Source organism: Tupaia chinensis, unplaced genomic scaffold (assembly GCF_000334495.1).
Source record: "Tupaia chinensis unplaced genomic scaffold, TupChi_1.0 Scaffold000097_1, whole genome shotgun sequence".
NCBI classification, from domain to species: domain Eukaryota; kingdom Metazoa; phylum Chordata; class Mammalia; order Scandentia; family Tupaiidae; genus Tupaia; species Tupaia belangeri.
In genome coordinates, this window is record NW_006159559.1 from 5,452,617 (window position 1) to 5,452,886 (window position 270).

The 270-nt window shown below is 48.5% G+C and overlaps 1 long non-coding RNA gene across 1 annotated transcript in view; it reads right to left on the reverse strand.

Moving 5' to 3' along the window:
* The window catches only part of LOC102483314 (uncharacterized), a 43,870-nt gene that overhangs the window by 6,306 nt on the left and 37,294 nt on the right, over positions 1-270 (reverse strand). The gene's annotated exons all lie outside the window — the stretch shown is intronic.

A 270-nucleotide genomic window follows, 5' to 3' on the forward strand; every position in this document is an offset into this window, starting at 1 on the left:
CTTCTCTTCCATTCTCCTCTCGGGATCTTGGGCACACACACACACGTGCCCGGCATGAGTTTAAGCCACTGGGTCCGGGACTCGAAATGCGGTCGACTACATGGGAGTCCAGTGACATAGCCACTACGCTAACTGCTGGTCCCAGGACTACTCTTTCTTGAAACTCCCCTGGAATATCTAGTTGCCTGTCTTCCTACAGGATCTATATGATTTGGAGGGAAATAAAAACGTGTGTCAGTAATTTTTGTATTAGAGTTATCGGGGAGAAGC